Source organism: Rhinatrema bivittatum, chromosome 4, assembly GCF_901001135.1.
Source record: "Rhinatrema bivittatum chromosome 4, aRhiBiv1.1, whole genome shotgun sequence".
Taxonomy (NCBI): Eukaryota; Metazoa; Chordata; class Amphibia; order Gymnophiona; family Rhinatrematidae; genus Rhinatrema; species Rhinatrema bivittatum.
In genome coordinates, this window is record NC_042618.1 from 161,478,190 (window position 1) to 161,499,350 (window position 21,161).

The 21,161-nt window shown below is 46.6% G+C and overlaps 1 protein-coding gene across 3 annotated transcripts in view; it reads left to right on the forward strand.

The window, feature by feature from the left end:
* The first annotated feature begins 461 nt into the window (after positions 1–461).
* The window catches only part of SLC16A3 (solute carrier family 16 member 3), a 91,446-nt gene continuing 70,746 nt past the window's right edge, over positions 462–21,161 (forward strand). The window contains exon 1 of one of the 3 annotated variants that reach the window (XM_029599033.1): positions 462–566. The gene's annotated coding sequence lies outside the window, so the exon portion shown is untranslated. The remainder of the gene's footprint in view (positions 567–21,161) is intronic. The other 2 variants (XM_029599031.1, XM_029599032.1) reach the window with 2 other exon arrangements.

Here is a 21,161-nt window from a genome sequence, read left to right on the forward strand (position 1 = left end):
TTTTAATTTCATTGCCCCAACTTCGTGGACCAAATTATTAGTTCTGTCATTATGGACTTCTTCATTTTAAATCATTACGCACCCACGATCATTATTACCGCAGATCCTTTTTCCGTCATTGGGAGCCAGTCTTGGTTTTACCCCATTGCACGCAAGGAGACGTAGATCTGATTTCCCTACTGAGGTGCCTAAGAAAAACAGGGCTGTATCTCCCTCCGTGTAATGAGTAAACCCTAAGCTTGGACACGGAGCTGTATACCCGCCCTGTGCACACTATACTAATCATTTGAAAACTCTCCAGACGGAACCAGAGATGTAGTACATGGTTTTTTCCCGTTTTGTATCTGTGGAGAAAAATGAGAAGGGATGGATGCATCATTCCTGCTGCTCCTTGACATTGGAAAGAGCTGCGCTCATTCCTCCCTCTCCAGCAGGGATGGGTCGGGCAGGAGGACCGCGCGGAGCCTGGGAGCGCTCGTGACGACACTAGAGGACGTGCAGAGCTGAAGGTGAGCGCTTCATTCTCAGAGCGCGGCGGAGCTCAGCGGGCGCGGCAGGTGCAGCAGGTGAGATGGGGGAGAGATCCGGGCTCCTCTCCGCAGGGGGTGAAGGAGAGGTGTCCTGGAAGGGAAGATACCGAAATTTCAAGAATGGATGCCAACTGCAAATAATGGGGTCGAGGATGAGAAAAAAAAAAAAAAAAGCAATGCACAAAGCTTTGGCTTGACCTTTGTTGCCACAGATTCCCCTTCAACTCTTCACATTAAGTCTCCCCGATTCCAGTGCTCCACTGCGCAAGGGGAGCCAGGTGGAATGACAATAGCTTTCTACCTTCCACTTTTTTAGAAAACAGGATCAGCGTGAAGCTGTGTGTGTATTTTTTTTCTCTGCAAAAAACGGCTGTCAATTCACATAAAGCAGGTATCATACCATGTTGTTTTGTCACCATGCCCAGGCGATGTGTGTGTCAGGGATCTTTGCCGGAGGCATATGGATTTTCCTTTGAAGATGTTTCTTGTCACCATTATTTTCAATTGGCATCCATTTGCTAAATGTAGTATGTGCCGGTAGGAAGGATGTAGAGAGATCTCTGGAGGATGGAGCAGGGTCAGTGGACGCTGAAGCTCACTGTGATCCCGGAGAACTCATGGATAATGAGATGCCATTGAAATGGAGGGCAGATCTCCTGAAAGATCTGTGCAATGGAAAATGGAGGTTTGGGGGATGACCAGAAGACAGAGGGATTTTTCTTTTATATGTATACATTTCTGTATTGTACATTGTGGGTTTTTCTTTAGTTTCTAGAACTTTGCTTTAATATAAAATTTAGATACATTGTATTATTTAAGCCATAAATAAAGAGAAACTACTATAAATCATGCCGACACATAGATTCAAATATTAAATGGTTATCCTTCTCTTTCTGAAATGAGCAAAAAATATTTGGGTGGTAACCCCACATGAAATCCTAAGAGGCAAGCAAAAGCTTTAACTGCTGAAAAATACTATCCAGAAGGGAATGTTGCTTTCACACATTGTTTTATTTTTCTTTAATTATATTTTCTAAATTGTAGGAAGTACCTGAAACTTTTTGGAGCAATATTTATATGAAATTATGTGCTTCAGCCATTCAGTTCTTTGGCATCAAACGAGCAAAGTAGTAACTTGGTAATTTTTAAGTTCCATAATAACATCAAATATTCTTTGAACAATTCTACCTTGAGATTTTTGCTTTTTTATAATTACGTGACATCTCATTAAATTCCAAATGCAACATGTAGTCACAGTTCTGGTCATTTCAGTGTTTATTTGAAACCTCAGAAAGTAAGCAAGCCACAACCAGTTTGTAAGAAAAGAATATGACCTATGGAATCATAGATCACAGACTCTAATACTATAGGGCAGTCATGGCATAAGGGCTGAAAAGAAACTAGGAACATAAGACTATATGGGGAAAGTATGTGAAATCATGGATTTAGCATATTGGTCCAAGGAAAAATTGGATACTGCTTTTTAAAAGTATCTTTTTATATTAAATTCTCAAGTTGCACATAAGAACATACAAAATGCTATGCTGGTTTAGACCAGGGTCCACCAAGCCCAGTGTCCGATCTCCAACAGTGGCCAGTTTAAGTCACAAGGATTTTGCAAATCTTGAAAAGTAGATCTATTTCTTGTTAATTCCTCCCAGAGATAGCGACAGCGTTACTTGGCTGGTAATGTTTTATGGGACTTTTCCTCCAGGAACTTGTCCAAATCTCTTTTAAATCCCTCTATGCTAGTTGCCTTGATTACATCTTCCCTGGCAGCAAATTCCAATGCTTGAATGTGTGTGCAGAGTGAAAAAGTACTTTCTATGATTTGTTTTAAATCTGATAATTTATTTAACTGAGAGTCATTTTTATAGAATGTCCCCTTGTTTTAATATTATTTGAAAGGGTAAATAACTGGCCTTTATTTACCTGCTCTACCCCACTCATGGTTTAATAAACTTCTATCATGTCCCCTCTCAGCTATCTCTTTTCCAAGCTGAAGAACCCTAATCTGTAGCCTCTGTTCATAGGGGATCCATTCCAACCCCTTTATTGGTTTTTTTGCCTTTTGCACTTTTTTCTAATTCTGCTGTCGTTTTTCTTTTTCTTTTTTTTTTTGGAGATCGAGGTGACCCGAACTGCACACGATACTCAAATTGCAGTTGCATCATGGATCGATACAAAGGCAATATATTTTTTATTTTATTCTCCATTCCTTTTCCCGGGTGGTGACTCCTAATGTGGAACCCAGCATTGTGTACCTATAGTTGGGATTATTTTTCCCTATGTTCATCACTTTACACTTTTCCACATTACATTTTATCTGCCATTGGAGATGCCCAGACTCCTAGTCTTACAAGATTCTTCTGCAGTTTCTCACAATCTGCTACTATTATAACCACTTCGAATAATTTTATGTGCAAATTTGATCAGGGGCAGCGGATTGCCTTTTAATAGGGCTGGATTTAGGGCAAATGGTGTCCTGGGCAAAATAAGTTGATGCCCCCCCCCCCCCCCCCCCCCCCCAGCTACCAGGCCCGAAAATAGCAGTATCTGCCTTGAAGATATGGATTTGGCAGAATATAAAGTGGAATAAATAAATAAATGAATAATAGGAAAACAGAACAAGCCAGACTGCTGTATATCCCTACACAGAAGTTACAAGCTAGTAGTGTTGCGCCGGGAGATGGATTCTTGGCCTGGTGCAGGATTGGTAGGCTCCCTGGTTGGACCCAGAGATCGCCTGTCACCAGGAGGCGGAGCACAGGAGGAGACAGAGGCTAACTGGAGCTTCACCAATAGCAACCCGGGGTTCCCTCAGGTTGAGCCCTTGGTTACCCAGACCGCCTGGTCTTAGGTGGGCCTCGCAAGATCTCTGAGAGATAAAGTTCAGGGGTGTGCCCACCACGAACAAAGGTGCGCAGTCAATGTTCAGATCAGGGAGCTCAGAAGCCAGAGAAGGTCAGAACAGAGTCCTTGAATGGAGAGCAAGGATCAAGGCCAGAATCAAGAATAGCGTAGTCAGCCAAAACAGGGGTCAATACCAGTGGTCAGTCCGTGGATAGTCAGGCAAAGGTCAAGTTCCAGGCGGCGGTCAGACGAGGTCAATATTCAGGCAGAAGTCAGTTCCAGGCAGCATGCAGACGTGGTCGAGAAACAGGCAAAGGTCAAATCCAGGTGGCGGTCAAACGTAGTCAAAGAAACAGGCAGAGGTCAGTACTGAGAAGACAGTCCAAATGGTACTACCTGGGGAGACGAAGGAACAGGAGGATGCTGGAACAAAACACTGGAACAAGGCACAAGAACTGGAAGGCAAACTTGCTATTACAATGTGATCGACCCGATTGCCAAAGCGAGGTCCTGGGAGACAGGGACTCGCTTATATACTAAGCATGGATGATGTCATCACTGAGCAATCTGGCTTGGTTTCCTGCGCATGGCCCTTTAAATTGAAGGAGGTCGGCCGCGCACGCGCCTAGGGGCGGGGCCGAGGAGACGCTGGATGCGGAGCCCCGGCGGAAGCTCTGCTGTGAGGCCTGCGATGTTGTCGGAGTCAGAGTGGGCTGAGGAGAGCGACGGGGATGGCATAGGAGGAGAGACCTGAGCTCGTGGACGGTCAGGAGAGGTGAGCAGGCCCGGCCGCGGAGCATATGCGGCCGTTAAGCACAAGTAGACTACCTCACCTCAGTCACATACGCAGAACACAGACAGATCCTCAAACACAGAATAAAGAGACTATACAGAGACAACCAGCGAGACCCTGTATGCAGTGCAACAATGAAAAAGCATCACCATGCCTCATAAAACATCAAACAAAAATATTAATAAATATAAAACATGAAACCAGTACATCTCAGTAGCTGGCAACCTTTGGCTTTTGGCAAATGGCCACAAATCAGGGGGCCATCATTCAGTCCAGGTTTTTACAGTGTGGAAGATAATTAAGTTCAGTGTGTTTGGGACTGCTTACACAGATATAGTTTACACTATATAGTATCCCATCTCTATAATCTCTCAGCATTATCTAAAAGTAATAATAAATACAGAAGCAAAGTTCTCTATAGTCTCCACTCAGAGACTCTCACAGTCCCTGGTTTACTCCCTCCCCCTCCCCAAACCTCTCACTTATCCTCACACAGCCCTTGGCTCCCTCCCTGTCCTGCCAGCAAACCCTTCACTCGCTCTGGTCCATTCCCTCCCCCATCTCGCTATAGTGAAACCCTCTTCTTTTCCTCCCCGTCCCCCTCCCATGGTGATCTGTGGTTCACTTGCCCTCTTCCTCCCTCCCTGTCCCCGATAACTTCATTCACTCCCTTCCCCTTCCCATGGTGATGCATGGTTCATTCCCTCCTTTCCCGCCTCCTCACAGCGATCACTACTTCATTCACTCCCTTCCCCTTTCCATGGCGATCACTCACCTGCTTTTTCCATGAAGGGATGCCCCAAATGCCAGTGCTGGAAAGAGAACCAGTCAAAGACGGCAGCAGCAGCAGAAGACATGGGTGATAGGCACGCAGAACAGTAGTGTGCACCCTTCTCCCTCTTGTTTTCTGCGGCTGCGCTGGTGTCTGGAAACCACAGGCGCTTGATTGGAAGCTACAGGCACGAGGCCTGCACACACGGTAAGCCCCCATTGGTTGGCCACGTTTGATCAGCCCTGTTACTGCTGGGCCTCTCTTCGGGCCATGGTGGGATGGGGTCCGCCAAGGCCTCTCCGCTGTCAGGCCTCGCCAATGCTGGCGGTGCCCAGGGCAATGCTCAGCTCACGGTGCCCCGGGCAACCGCCTCAAACACTGGCTCTGCTTTTTTGGTTGGGGATAGGGCAAGCCAAGTCCCACCCCTCCCTCTGGTCCCATGCCTCCTACTGGTCTCTCTCTCTCTCTCTCTACCTCACCCCTTCTCTCTCTCTGTCCCTGCCCCATCTCTCTCTTTTTTGTTTTTATTTATTTATTTAGATTCAGCTCATGCCTTTTCACTGGTTGCTGAAGGTGAGTTACAGTTAAGTACCATAGGTATTTCCCCATCTCCAGAGTTTTTAATTTATATCGATTTTGAAATTATGTAATCAAGACAACTTGTGTGTATTAAAACTGATGCAATAACAGGAAAAAATTAAAACATTAAAAAAAAAGTTTACAACTCATACAAATACAGACCATTCCATGCATCTCTGTTGTCCACAATGACAGGGAGGTAAGAAATAGCTATATTTACAAAACAAATAATGATGCTAACACAACTGTTGTCTTCTTCTTTCTTCTTGCGTGATTCAATTAGCAGAAAAAAGTCATCTGCAGGGAATGTGAAGACTGAAGTCATGTTTGTCTCTCACTAAATAAATTCAGCAAGTTGGGAAGGATAATAAAATACATATTTAATCCATGTCAACTTGATTACACATTTGCATGGAAAATTCAACCAAAACAATCTCCCCAGCTGTAAAACCCCTGGTCTCATCAGCAAAAAGCTTTTTCTCTTATTCTGAGTAGATTGAGCCATGTCTGGATTCATAGAGACTCTCAAATTAAAAAAAAAATCCTTTTCCCTAGAGCAGTGCTTCAGTAAATAGTCTCTGAATCCAGAAGTAGATTAAGAATAAGAGTAAAAGGAGTAATCTCTTCCTCCCCTGATTTTTCCTAAAAGAGAGTCAAATTTGAAATGTCCAGGGAAGTCTAGGCAGGCACATTATTTTCTAGCTTCTTTTTAAAAAGCAGAATGTTATATGCTTTGGATACAGGAGGCAGTATTTTCTCTGAAATTATAAGGACATCAGTTAAGTACTTTTTAAACATATCTAATGAAGAAACAACATTTGTTTCAGGAAGTTAATAAGCCTAAGGTTCTTACGACATATAATATGTTTTAATACTTCTTACAACATATAATATTTTTTAATACATCTTATTTTGCACAAATGATTGATCTTTGACCAAAGAGGTTCCTAGATTTTGCATAGCTGACAGTCCTATTTCAAGTTTTTCCATCCTCTGTTTTACCACAGAAACATCTTTCACACAATTTTGCATATCGGTGAACAATACTTGATACTGAGATATAAACTGAGTCATTTTTACTGATAACACAGCAATTGCCTCCCATATCCCCTCTAATGTTATAACTTTAGGTCAGGAGATTAAAGTATTATTTCCTGATTGAGGAATCTGTTGTCTCTCTGAATTGCTTCAGCAATGATTTTTCCAGAAAGCACAGGCATAGTATCTTGAATCCAATTCTCCACATCTCCAGTTACACTCTGCTGTTTCGTTAGTTGACCCTGCAGGTTCCCACCATTGGCAGATGGGCCCAGACAAAGCAGAGGCTCAGCTGGAGCTTCGCTTATACCAGCCCTCGTTTCCCTCAGGTTGTGCCTTTGGATGCTGGGGCCGGCAGATCTTAGATGGGGGCCTTTGCTGATGGCAGAGGTGGTCGTCCTAGAGTAGCTGGGTTGAAGCAGATGGTGTTCAGATGAATCCAAGGTCCCAAGCTCCAGGAAATGATAAGGGGCAGGTGGCGGTCAGGGATATCCAGTGGCAGGCAGTGGTCAGAAGCAGGCAGCAGTCAAGTGTATCCGGTGGCAGATAGTGGTCAATGACAGGCAGTTATCAAATGTATCCAAGATCAGGCTGAGGTCAAACCGAGTATCCATCCGAAAGGGAAGAAGGACAGATAGCCAGGGTAGATCAGGCAAGTATAAGCACAGGTGGCAAGGTAACTGAAGACAAAGCTGATAATGAAGACAGGACGCTGGAACTGAAGACAAGATGCTGGAGCAACTCACTGTACTGCAGGAGTAGGGGGCAATAAGGGCAGGAGCCAGTGAGCCCTTTATAGGGCTTTAGCAGTGACATCATCATCCAGCGCCTCTGGGCCTTTCTCATTACTGGCCCTTTAAATTAAGTGAGGTCAGGCATACGCACACCTAGGGAGAGGTGCCTCAGCTGGGGCTGGAAGAATCGGGCTGCATGAGGCGTTATCAGCGTCTTGCCACATTGGAGCACAGAGGGCCACTGTATGAAGCCCAGGCAGCATGATGGGAGCAGGCAAGAGTAGCCTGGCCAGGGAGATAAGTGCAGTGGTCCACAGGAGTAGCCCGCAGACTGCCAAACATAACAGTACTCCCCTCTTAAGCCCCGTCCTGAGGCTTTGGGTTTCTGGGGGTACTGACGATGGAAATCTCTTAAGAGATTGGGCTCTCACAAATTTTCTTCCAGGACATAGTTCTTTCATGCAATGAGGTATTCCACTTCTTGTATCTATGATGGGAGTCCAAGACCTCTTCAACCTTGTATATAGCATTTCTGTCAATGGCCACATCCTGTAGTTTGGGCGGCACTCTAGAGGGCCATGATCAGTAATTCTGTTATTGGAAAGTCGGTATAGAAAAGTTCTAAATAAATAAATAAGTACCAGTGGCTTGATTAAAGACACATGGAATATATTGTGAATCTTCAATGTAGGTGGTAACTTTAATTGGTATATGACAGGCCTCAGTTGCCGAAGTACGGGGAAAGGTCCAATGTAATGTGTTGCAATGCTGCCTGTGGGGCTAGCCGCGAGCAGCCTCTTACCTCTTCTGCCAGCCTTCTGTTGCCGTTCCTCACGGCCTGGAGGCCGCTGATATCACCACTGCTGCTGCTGTCTTTGCGGCCTGGAGACTGCCGCCAAACCAGCCATTCTCCATGCGGCGGGCCAGCCACCGCCAATGCTCCTCTACGCAGCCTAGGAGCTGCCGCTTTCCCCTCTTCGCAGTCAGGGGCCGCTCCTGCTCCTTCCTTTCGGCTAGGCCACCGTCAAAGCTCCTCCCTTCCATGGCCTGGATGCTGCCGCCAGTGCCGTCCCTTCCATGGCCAGGAGGCTGCCGCCATCATCCTCTTCAGCGGCCTGGAGGCCACCCCAAAGCTCCTCTTCCGCAGCCCAGAGGTTGCCATTGCCTGGGTCCTCTTCTGTGGCCTGGAAACTGACCCAACCCAACGGGCTCTTCGCGGCCTGGAGGATGTTTCTGACGGCCTCTTCCGCAGCCAGGAGGCCGCCTCGGAGCTCCTCTTCATGTGACAGGGAGCCACCATCTATCTTCTGTTCTTCGCGGCAGGGAGCCGCTGACGTCAGGCCTGCTTCCTCCTGTGCAGCAGGATGTCACTCTCCAAGGTCCTGCCTCCTCCTAGGCACGTGGCCGTGCCTCTCTGCTTCATTTAAAAGACCAGCAGTGGGCTGTCCTTCTGGGCTCCTCCTGCTGACGTTCCAAGGCATTTCCTCTTTAGCCCTATAAAGAGGGCTTTCCTTCATTCCATCGTTGCCTTCTCAAGGAGTCAGTCATGGAGCTGGAGTGCTCCTGGATCCTCAGTTCCAGTTCTTAGTTCCAGGAGACCTCCATGATTCTTCCTCGCTTCTTCAAGGCAATTCTGTTCTTCATTGGTATTCCTTGTCTTCATCCGTTGTTCCTGAACCTTCGTCTTCATTTTTGTTCCATGTCCTGGTCTCTCGTCAGATCCCGTCTCCTTGTTTCCAGATGTCCAGCTCTTCTTGTTTCCAGATGTACAGCTCTCCTCGTCTCGAGATGTTCCGATGTCTTCTGATGTCCTCGTCTCTGGATGTTCCTTGTCCTGATGTCTCCATCTTCCCAGAAGAACCTGATGTTCCATGCTTCATGCTCCAGACTTCCCTGAGGTCTTCCTCTCCAGAGGTCCCTGATGTCCAGATGCCTTAGATGTCCAGACACCCTGATGTCCTGGTGTCCTGAGGTACCGGTGTCCTTCTGTATTGATACCCTACGTTCATGTCCTGATGTTTCCAGGTTCCAAGTCCTGATCCTGATGCCCCAAGTTCTGAGTCCTGATCCTGATGTTCTGAGTTCCAAGTTCCGGGTCTTGATCCTGATGTCCTTTGTCCAGTTCTGATCCTGAAGAACCGCCAGTTCCTATTTCCAGGTTCAGCTTTGCCTCGCCCCAGATCTCGTCTCCAGCTGACCTTCCCTGGGAGTAAATCCATTTCTATCTGGTTTCCGTTTCTGGTGGCTGGAGCCCTCTTCCGGTTGGATCCGTCTTCGAGCACTGCCTGGATTCCTCCTTTGTCCTGAACCTCAGTCCTGAGCCTCAGGCCACGTGGTCTGCAACCAGCCTCTTCAGGTTGTGTAGGGTGCGCAGTGGGACAAGGTGGTCTGTGACCAGCCCACGTCAGCTGTGTAGGGCACCCTGAAGGGCAGTGCCTGTCTAATTCCTCATCTGAGTCCTTCCAAGTTCCAAGTCCTTGTCTGAGTCCTTCCAATTTCCAAGAGTTCTTGTCTGCGTATCCAGAATCCTCTCCTGAGTCTACGTCTGATTTCCACCCATGTCTGAGCTTCTTGCTTCCGAGTTCCAAGCGTCCTCATTCCAAGCGTTCTCATCTCAACTGAGTTCCAAGTTCCAAGCGTCCTCGTCTCGTCTGAGTTCCAAGTAACCTCATCTTGTTCAAGTCTTCTAGCCTAGTCCGAGGTCCCGTCTTGTTCCAAGTTCCAGTACCATCACCTGTCCTCGACCTCTGTCCATCCTGCCGCATCTGTCGCTCCCTAGTGCCAGGTCTGAAAGGGCTGGAGGGCTACCCCAGAGACCAGCATTGCATTGCTGGGTCTCTACAGATGCGTGCAGGTTCGGCAGAGGTTAGGGCTCGGTGGTCAGCCTGTTCTGGACACGTTTTTCCTGCCTCTGCGCTTCCACGGAGGTCCTCTCTGCAGTCGCACCGTGGTCCACGGGCACACATCTCCTTGGAATCGGGACCACTCCCTAGCACTCCCACAACATAATGTGGAGCCAGATACATGGATAGAAGTCACAAGTGCAAATGCCTGGCACTCAGCCACACTTTCTCTACAGTCTTAAACTGGGGAGCAAGCCTCCTTTGGGCATCCATAGTCTTCTTTGCTCTGTCAGCAGCTTTTTCAATCAGGTGTTTGTTCCATTCCCATAGTTAATGCAATTTCTGGGCAGATAGTTGAGCTGCTGGAGAAGACACTGTCACGGGAAGAAGCAGGGGAAGCAGTGGTTGTTTCCCATAGACTAGCTGAAAGGGGGATGATCTGGTGGCTGCATTGTTATGCATGGTATGCAAAAATTCAGGTAGAAAAGTGGCTCAATTGTCCTGGCACTCACTAACATATGAGCAAAGAAAGGTCTTGAGAGTGTGATTGGTGCGCTCTGCTTATCCGTTACCTTGCGGGTGATAGGCTGTGTTGTAATCAAGCATAATGCCGAACTTCCTGTAGAGCGAGCACCATTATTGTGCAGTGAATTGGACTGCTCTATCTGACAGTGTATGCTTGGGTAAGTCATGCAGGTGAAAGACATGAAGCGTGAAGAGACATGCCAATTCTGGTGCAGATAGGAGACCCGGTAGGGGAATAAAGTGTGCCATCTTTGAAAATTGATCTATCGCCACCTGAATCACTGTGGCACCATCTGAGATGGGGAGGTCCATGATGAAGTCTGTAGACAGTTGGGTCCAGTGTTGGCCATTCAGTGCTTTTTGCTCTCCTTGATGTCTTGCTTCATTTTGAGCCACCAGTAGTATCACTGAAGCAATCCAAGGGTTCGAGCTCGCCTAGGGTGACCTGCAACAAATGAGTCATGGGCTTATTTCAACACTTTGTCATGGAGTCTAGAGGGTAAGACTGTCTTCCCTGGAGGGACCGTCACTGTGGTAGCCTAGTGGGGTCGATGATGTGACTGGGAGGTTCTGAACATCCTCAGTCTGGAAGAAGCAAGCGAGGGCATTGTTGCGCTTGGCGGCTCGCGGCCTCCCATGCACTGCCGCACTCACCTCCATGTTCCCGATGCCGGGGAAATCCTCCCACCAGGGTTTCAGGGTGCTCTCCCCTCCCATGGAGCAGGAGCACCAACGCAGCCTTCCGCCTGCTCATGCAGCTAGCCGCCATGATCTCCCCAGATCTAAAGCGCCACTCCCCTTAATGCGTGCATGCCCAATCCTGTCCTTCTTAAAGGGCCAGTGGTGGGAACATCTGCCCAGTGCCCATTGATGACATCACCACTCCAGGACTATTTCAGGCTGGCTCCATCCTCTAGTCCTTGCCTTGGCAATGGGTCAACTCCTTAGGGAGTTATGGATTGCCTGCGTTCCTGTCTTCAATTCCTGGATCCTTCTTCCTGTGGTTCCTGAGCCCATGTCTCCTGTCTTTGGTTCCCTCTTCTGGTTGTCCTTGGATTTCCTGCATTCCAGATTTTCCTGAATGCAATCAGATATGGCCTGAGTCTCAGGAGGAGGCAGGAGATAAACCCGTGCGCGCAGGAGCTTGGTCCGTGAAACAACTTTATTGCACAGTTGTAGAGGCGGTGCGGTGGCAAAGTTTCTTCCTTTTTCTTTGAAAAGATGTCTTGTTAGTCCTCATAGTGTGTAGGAAGACTGGGAAGTGAAGTAGCCACGGTCATAGAATGAAGAGGTTCTATAGGTTCCAAGCAGGAATCCTTTCACTTGCGACCCAATAAGGCGAGTTGAAGGATGGCCCAATTGAATTGCCTCTGATGTCCCTGGAGCCACAGCAATTCCAAGATAATGGGATAAATGGCCCTAGAGATTACATGCAAGGTGAGTTTTTCCAGATGTAGGAGACTGGTGTATAAGGCCATGGGTACCATAGTCAGAGTAACATGTCCATAGATGGAAGAGATTATTAATGGTGAGTTCATCCAGACCGTGGGAAATAAGAGTTGCTCGTCGAGTTCCTTCAAAATAAAGTTCCCTCCAGAGCCAGAATCCACAGACAAAATGCAATAAGTTGAGAAGGAAAAAGAAAATATACGAGGCATTCTGGTACTTAATTAGACATTTACAGGGAAATTTTAATAAAAATAGTGTACCTATTTCCAATACCTTCTGCCTCAGTAACAAAAACTGTTTCCTTCTCTTTTGTGTCTGTCTTGCTAAATCAGGATAGACATTTACTTTTAAGATCAAGGAAAGTGTCCAAACGATGATGAGAGAATAATTTTAATATCCAGTTTAACCATTCACAACAGAACACTGCCTCCTAGCCCATAACTTTTTACTTTCATGAGCAGTCTCTCATAGAGGACTTTATCAAATACCTTCTGAAAATCCATATTCACTATATCAACTAATTCACCTTTATCCGCATGTTTATTTACACCTTCAAATAAATCCTAATAGATTTGTAAAAACATGATTCTCACAGACAAGAGATAATCCCTAACAAAAGTAAAACAATTATGACAAGCAATTGTTATTGGCATAGATTATAGCATAGACATCACCAAGAGAAGGCCAACAGGGAAAGAGAGAATAGAAACATAATGTGTTGACTCTTCAAGGAGGGAGAACCAGGGAGATCATGATCCTATGAGAAAGGAAACTCTTAAGCAGTTTCTTCAGGTTAGTTTCCACAAGACTGAACTAGGGCACAAACCACAAATGATGTGTAGAAATGTTTTAATTTGGACGGCTTACAAAACATGTTTCAGTTTTCTTGTACAAAAAAAAAAAGGAGTATCAGATTTCATAGTACATTATGTATATCTGATCTAATGTTGGTTCACTTTTCTCTTGTTAGCATGGATACTTGCTCTGACATCTTTTATTAGGCCAAAAAAAAACAACAAAAAAACATTGTGTAAATATTGTACATTTTAATATCTTTATTGGTCCTGGAGAGGAGTGGAGTATTTGCAGGTTGCAATCCCTTTTATTACACCAATATAAAATGATCCAAAGTGATGAAGTGTATGAGCTTTGGAGACCACTTAAGTCCCTTTTCAGATATGAAATCTACCTAGGAGTGGAGTATGAGGTGATACAATTAACTTTTTAAAAATACATGACAGGTCAGTATGTCTGAGCAGTATCATATAACAGGCAAGATAAACATATTTCAGAACTGCAGAATAAGAAAAAGACTGATTCTAAGTGCAAAGCCTTTTGCTGTTGATCAGGATATAGTAAGTTTGGATACAGAGCATTGTTTTACTTTGTGTTTTTGACTGGCTCGCCATCCTTTGTATTAGAACTTTCTGCTTTAACCTATGCTGCTATTTGTGATAGTGAAAAACAACACAAAGCTCAGTTACCACAGGCCTTCATTCACAGCCACCAGTGGGTTTCTTTAGATCTTGTCTTCCTTCCTCTCTAACATGTCATCACAGTAGTAGACTCTAGTAGGGGGTAATACGCTGTCTCCCTTCTTGATCTGGTATGTGTGCAACCCTGTGTCGCTGCTGTGTGACTGGGAATATCTTCCTTCTGGGAGCTGTGTGTCCTGCCACTGCAATATCCCTTTCCCCTGCTGGCCCGAGAAGCAGAAGCCAGATCTTGTAATTGCCATGGAGGCTACCTGGATTCAGCACACAGCACTACCATTCAGCTGACCCATGTAATTCCTCCAGAAGAAACAACAAGAGGTTCATGTACTAGTGGGCACTAGCTCACACAAACTAAAAATGTGTCCATTGAAGGCTACACTCATGTACAAAGGCCATTACTGCACATAGGGCCAGATTTTCGAACCTACGCACGGGTGCAGATTTTATAACATGAGGCTGCGTGCATGTTATAAAATCCGGGGTCGGTGCACACAAGAGGGTGCACACTTGTGCACCTTGCGCCCGCCGAGTCCTAGGGGAGCCCCAATGGCTTTCCCCGTTCCCTCCGAGGCCGCTCTGAAATCGGAGCGGCCCTCGGAGGGAACTTTCCTTTTCCCCCCCCCCCCTACCTTTATTATTTAAGTTGCGCCTGCCTCCAGGCAGGCATATGTTGTGCTCGCCGGCCGAGTGGACCTTCGGAGGCCTCTGGCCATGCCCCGCCACGCCCCGGACCGCCCCCGCCCCGCCCCTTTTTTCAAGCCCCGGGACATACACGCGTCCTGGGGCTTGCGTGCGTCGCCGATCCTATGCAAAATAGGCTCGGCACACACAGGAGGGGTTTAAAAGGGTTACGCGTGTATATTACGCGCGTAACCCTTTTAAAATCCGCCCCATAACGTCTTAGCGCTAGCTTCCCAATGGCAATGACAATGCACTGGTAAATTCAGAAGTGAAAGAAATTATTTAAATTGGCTAGATATTACACAGGCTTTGCTGTTAACACCTGCAAGGTTTAACCCAGCCCTCTTAGGGGCCTATGCAATACAGTGCACTCACACGCATCGGTTTGCATAACCGGCCGTCTGCCAGTAATGAAAACGGGCGCCGAGTTTACCAGCGTCGGTCTTCATAACCGGCAGCCGCCACGGGGTCGCGTTAGCAAGGAGGCGTTAAGATTGCGCAAGTGACCCTAGCGCCTCCTTGCTAGCGCGACCTGTTAAGAAAGTGGGCGCTGAAAAGTCAATGCCCGCTTCCCGTGAAAATTATTGCATCGGCCCCTTAATGTGGGAAAACTACACCTCCTGAAGTGTAGTTAAGTATCCATTGTTAGGAGGGCCACTTTAACATGTGGCTACTAGGCTGGACCTGCCTCCTTGCCCAAAACTATCTCCTACCCCCTGCTACTGCAACTATAGTGCTCCTTGATGCACACTACCTCCCCAAAAAACCTCACTCCACCACCAACAGGGTTTGTTTGTAGGAAGTCTGGCCTTGGTTTCCAATAGGTCAGGAGGGGGGTATGGTACCTGCAGTGGGCGGGAGGAGAGAAGCCCTTCACACACATACATTGACTGCTCTTCCGCTCCTCTCTCCAAGTTCCCTTCAGCCATATTTCTCAGGGCTGATTAACATATTCTTCAGGGGACCATGTTGTGCATAGCATTATGCTGGTATCTTGAACTTTAAAGTTCTATGCATTGCCCATGTTAGAACCAGCAGGTAATGCATACTGTCATTTCTAATTTGGGTTAGTTAATGGATCCCTAAATGAGGTAAAAAGTCCTCCTGTGCTGGCCCAGCATCTTGGAGTGCATTTCCACTTAGCCTTTTTGGTAGTTTTAAATCTGTTCTAGGTGAATATGTAATAACTGAATAGATTTGTAAATTATATTGATTAGTGAATTATATAATTAAATTAGTTTTCTAGTGTTCCATATAACCTGCATTTCCTTTCTCCTGAGACCCAATTGAAAATAAGGCTTTTATTTTAATCTAATTTATCAGGTCAACAAATTAAAAAATGCTTACTTATAAAGAGAAAATGGACTAATTGATGTAGATGGGCCATGCGTTCTTTATCTGCCATCATGTTCAGTGTTTCCATATAATGGGCATTAATGGATGCAATGCTGTGATACATCACTATTGGGAAAAAGCTGAGTCCAATGGATGCCAGTCTGTTCAGTCTACAGATTGTGACTGTAATGGAAGAATTTCCTGAAATAGGTTTTGTTTCAATGTAGAGCTAGTCTGCTCCACATTTCAACTTATGGAGATATTTCATTTATGTGGGCACTCAGAGAGATATCTGATCTGTACAGGTTTGTGGTTAATTTAAGAGGCATCTAACAAATAGCAGTGCATATGGAGATATTTGCCATTTTAACTGAGGCTCACTAGTAATAGCAACTATTTAGATCAGTGGTATTCACTCTCAGCCCTAGAGGACCATCAACAGATGGGTTTCAGGTTAACCCTAATGAATATGCAAGAGATAGATTTGCATACAGTGGAGGCAGTGTGTAGGCATGCATATTCATTAGGGATATCTTGAAAACCCAACCTATTGACGGCCCTCAAGGGCTGTAGTGAATACCACTGATCTAGAACCTACTGCAATGACAGAATCAAAATAATAGTTGGGTCTGTCTGGCAGGCTGCTAATGTTTCAATTAAAACAGGAACTTGCCTAATTGACTCTGTCTGGCAGGCTATAAAGGAAACGTAGGAGCGTCCAGCCGGGCGCTCAGGTCACAGTGTGCGACGTCCGAGGTCACAGCGTGCACTCATTACGTTTTAGAGAATAGGGAGCCATGGGGAGAGCCCGATCCGCCCCGGGCTGCTGAAGCCGCTCTCGCCGCCAGCTGTCCCCGGGAGGAGGGGAGAGAGGACTGGGGCTGCTCCAGAGCTGTCAGCGCGGGAGATGGACGCGGCCAGGACAGGTGAGCGGGGGCTGGTGGAAAGTTTGCCCGATTCACTTCGGTCTTGTCCCGGGGAGTTAGGGGGTCAGGCAGTGAAGCGGGGCTGGCTGGGGTTGCTCCGGAGCTGTCAGCGCGGGAGATGGACGCAACCAGGGCAAGTGAGCGGGGGCTGGCAGAAAGTTTGGGGGGAGTTAGGGGGTCAGTCAGCCCTTCTCGTGTATCCACTTCCTGGTACCTGTCATTTCAAATGTCATTTGAAATGACAGGCACCAGCGCACCCAGGATACTGTATAGGCACTGTATAGCGCCTATACAGTAAAATGGATTGCGCTTCCTGGACGCACGTTGGACGCGGCTTGTATTTGCATGCCATTTAAATACAGTATCGAGCGGTATGTGTTTCAAACTGTGCGTGCGGCAAACGCGGGTGCGCCCGGCACTAACGCACCCATTTCTACCGCACCTTACTGTATCGGCCTGAATGAAAGTGGGTTTCCCATCAATTGTAAATTGAGGCATATTCTCTGGCATATTTTGGCTGCCACACAACAACTCTGTCTTGGACAAATGTAATGAAAGCTCATTTATAGTCGGCCAAAGATTGACCTTCAATATATACTTAGACATTTGAACAAAAGTTGCTCGGACTGAACCAGCCACAGGAAACAAAAACTGAATGTCATCAGCATAAACTTTGTATGGACTTCAACAATCCACCAAGGGATGCCAAATATATATATTTAAAAAATAAAGGATGGTGAAATGCTTTAAATATACACTTTTCCAAAATGACTTCCAAGTGGTAGCACAAGGGTTAAGAACATAAGAACATAAGAAAATGCCATACTGGGTCAGACCAAGGGTCCATCAAGCCCAGCATCCTGTTTCCAACAGTGGCCAATCCAGGCCATAAGAACCTGGCAATTACCCAAAAACTAAGTCTATTCCATGTTACCATTGCTAATGGCAGTGGCTATTCTCTAAGTGAACTTAATAGCAGGTAATGGACTTCTCCTCCAAGAACGTATCCAATCCTTTTTTAAACACAGCTATACTAACTGCACTAACCACATCCTCTGGCAACAAATTCCAGAGTTTAATTGTGCGTTGAGTAAAAAAGAACTTTCTCCGATTAGTTTTAAATGTGCCCCATGCTAACTTCATGGAGTGCCCCCTAGTTTTTCTACTATCCGAAAGAGTAAATAACCGATTCACATCTACCCGTTCTAGACCTCTCATGATTTTAAACACCTCTATCATATCCCCCCTCAGTCGTCTCTTCTCCAAGCTGAAAAGTCCTAACCTCTTTAGTCTTTCCTCATAGGGGAGCTGTTCCATTCCCCTTATCATTTTGGTAGCCCTTCTCTGTACCTTCTCCATCGCAATTAAATCTTTTTTGAGATGCGGCGACCAGAATTGTACACAGTATTCAAGGTGCGGTCTCACCATGGAGCAATACAGAGGCATTATGACATTTTCCGTTTTATTCACCATTCCCTTTCTAATAATTCCCAACATTCTGTTTGCTTTTTTGACTGCCGCAGCTCACTGTACCGACGATTTCAATGGGTTATCCACTATGACACCTAGATCTCTTTCTTGGGTTGTAGCACCTAATATGGAACCCAACATTGTGTAATTATAGCATGGGTTATTTTTCCCTATATGCATCACCTTGCACTTATCCACATTAAATTTCATCTGCCATTTTGATGCTCAGTTTTCCAGTTGGTACCATCCACCCTGGATTCCAGTTGGTACCATCCACCCTGGATTACTGTAAAACCTTATATTTGGACTGTCCAAGAAATATTTTAAAGTGTATCAGATAGTACAAAATGCTGTCACTCGGTTGAGTACAGGGTTGAGAAAGTGGGAACATATTACTCCAGCTCTAATGCATCTTCATTGGCTTCCTAGTGCTTCAAGAATGAAGTTGAAATTTTTGTTGATGATATTTAAGACCCCATAAGAACATGGCTAGAATATTTGTGTGATTTGTTAATCAGGTATACCCTATCGCAAGCCTTATGATCTATGAGTCAAGGAAAGTTAGATGTTCCAGGGGTTAAACATTGCCATTTACAACTGGCCAGATCTAGGGCCTTTTTGGTTGCTAGGCCAATAATGTGCAGCAATTTATCACTAACATTAAGGTTGGAAACTGCCGCAAGGGCCTAACAATCCATTGACCAAGTGCTGATGATTTTAATTTGATTTGTTTATGTAGTTTGTATGGTGTGCATATTATTTGTTGTATGTTTATAGATGTAATCCGCATTGTACAACGATGTTGAAAATTGCATAATATAAGTTTTAAATAAACAAATAAATTGTTGCGGTCATGCCCGCGAGGAGCGCAGGCAGGCTCCTTACCTCTTGCGGCCAGTTGGGCCGCCGACGCTGTCTTCTTCGCGGCGGGCGTGCCGCCGTTGCCAGGCTCCTCCCCGGCTGCCTCCAGCCCTGTGCGGCAGGGTCAGGCTGCCGGGAGCTCCTCCATGCGGCCCGGTCCTTTGTTGCTGCTCCTGCCTCTCCCCGACGAGCTCAGCCGCTCCCGGGGTCTTCAGCCGGCAAGGAGGCCGTCCCTGCCGGTGCCTGCTGCTGCTCAGGTCCTTGCCCGGCAGAGAGGTCGTCCCTGCCGGTGCCTGCAGCTCTCTGCTCTTCCTGCAGCCAGCCCTTCTTCTCTTCAGTCTTCCAGCTTCTGTCTTCATGGCTGGGAGCTGCTCCTGCAGTCTGCCACCTCTCCAGCTTCAGGGCAGGGCTGCTCCGCTACCTACTTGGCTTCCTTGGGCCTTCCACGTGGCTGAGGACGCCACCAGCTTCCAGCTCTCTCTTCTCTCTAGCTTCCTAAGGCGTGGGCGCACGCCTCTCGCCTGTTCTTAAAGGGCCAGCCAGGTGTGATCCCCTGCTGACCCCTCCCTGGGCGTTGTCCTCTTCAGCCCTACAAAAGGGCTCAGCGTTCATTCCAGCTTTGCCTTCGCAAGGAGTTGGTCACTCCTGGGAACCTGCTGTCCTTTGCTCCAGGATTCGTCCTTGTTCCAGCACTTCTTCAAGGTCCTGTGTTTCCTGTTCTTCATTGGAGCTCCTTGTCTTGTCCAGATGTCCACCTGCTGTTCCTGTAAGCTACGTTCCAGTCCAGATGTCCACCTGTTGTTCGTGTTCCAAGTCTATGGTCTGTCTCCTGATCCAGTATCCGTGTGCCAGTCCAGATGTTGTTTCTCCTGATCCTGTTGTCCGTGTTCCTCTTCAGTTGTCCTAAACCCCTGGCAAGCCATGTCGTGGTCCGCGACCAGCCCCACGGGCGGGCTGAGTAGGGCGCTTCATGATGCCAGTCTTGTACCTCGTTCCTGAATCTTCTGAAAGCCAAGTACCTCGTTCCTGAGTTTTCTGAAAGCCTGGTACCCCACAGCAAGCCATGTCGCGGTCTGCAACCAGCCCCATGGGCGGGCTGAGTAGGGCGCTTCATGATGCAAGCCTTGTACCTCGTTCCTGAGTCTTCTGAAAGCCTAGTACTTCGTTCCTGAGTCTACGTCCATTCCTGAGTCTACATCTGTGCATCCAAGTACCTCGTCCCTGAGTCTCGTCTAAATCTCCATGTTCCGGTCTTCACTGCCCTGGCCTCCTTCCAGCCTGCCGCTTCTTGCCGTACCCTGCGGCAGGTCCGAAAGGGCTTGGAACAGTCGGAGGACTGTTCATAAGACCATCATTGAGTTGTTGGTCTTCCGAAGCGTGCAGGTCCGGAGGAGGGTCAGTATCTCCAGTCTTCAGTCCAGCCTCGCTCCCATCCAGCCCATGCTCGGGCATGCCTCGCCTACCGTGGCACCTCTTCGGAGTTCCTCTAAGGTCGAGCCGTGGCCCAAAAACACACACCTCTTGGTAAGTGGGACCACTCTCCTAGCGCTCCACAACATAAATATACTCCTCTCTTTGAGTGTCTGCTAATCTGTCTTCCTGTTTTCTTTTCTTTTTCTGGTAATTTTGTCCATCTTCCTTTTAATGTGTTTGTTTTATGTTTGCTAAATGCTATTTTTTTGCTCTTTTTTTTCTCATATATCTTTAGAGAATCATAGTGGTCTCTTCGTTTTCTTCCTTTTGCTAACATGCTTGAAACAATGATTTGTTGCCATTTCAGTGCTCTCTTTTTATTGCTTTCCATAATTTCTTTGTACTACTTAGATTTACTCTTGACCAATCTTCCTTCACATGACCATATATTTTCCTAGGCCTTCTGAAGTTTAGGACCACCTAGTAACACAATAAATAACAACATATAAAGACCAAAATGGCCCAATCAGTTTACCCACCAAGGTGTTTAGGGTTATAACTACTGCTCCACACCGGTTACTCCATGGCTTCTATGTTTAGGGTTGTAACTGTTGCTCCATGCTGGTTATCACATGGAGAAAAGTTAGCACAGGTCACCTCAGTACTTCATTTGGAATCTTCTACATTTCATCACTGTTTTTGCCATTGCCTTCTCCTCTGGAAGAGTATTCCAGGTATCTATCCTCTACCATTTTCATGAAAAAATATTTCCTGACATTATTCCTGAGTCTTCTTCCTACCCCCCTGCACCCTGGGAACTCGATATCATGAACCCTAGTACTACAGCTTCCTTTCCATTGGAG